This window comes from Haliaeetus leucocephalus, unplaced genomic scaffold, assembly GCF_000737465.1.
Source record: "Haliaeetus leucocephalus isolate CR32 unplaced genomic scaffold, Haliaeetus_leucocephalus-4.0 Scaffold227, whole genome shotgun sequence".
Lineage (NCBI taxonomy): Eukaryota > Metazoa > Chordata > Aves > Accipitriformes > Accipitridae > Haliaeetus > Haliaeetus leucocephalus.
In genome coordinates this window covers 754,601-754,898 of record NW_010972663.1, presented here as the reverse complement: position 1 = coordinate 754,898, position 298 = coordinate 754,601, and positions in this window count along the sequence as shown.

Genomic DNA, 298 nt, shown 5'->3' with positions numbered 1-298 from the left:
CCCCGCCTCCCACAGACACACACACCCCCGCCCTCCCGCCAACGGTCACTCCCGCCGCCACGGCAAGGCGGGTCACAGTCCCAAGAGCAGCGTTGCAATGACCCCCGGCTGCAATGGCAACGGGCAGCTGGTTGCTGTGGAAATAGCCCCTACCTACAGCCACGGGTCGGTCTAGCAACAGGTGGGGGCTGCTCCCCCCTCGCCCCGACGCCTGGGTCCCCGCCCAGTTTACAATAATTACTTTATTTTAACATCATTAATTACAGACGGTAAAATCGCCCGGCGGAGGATGGCGGGG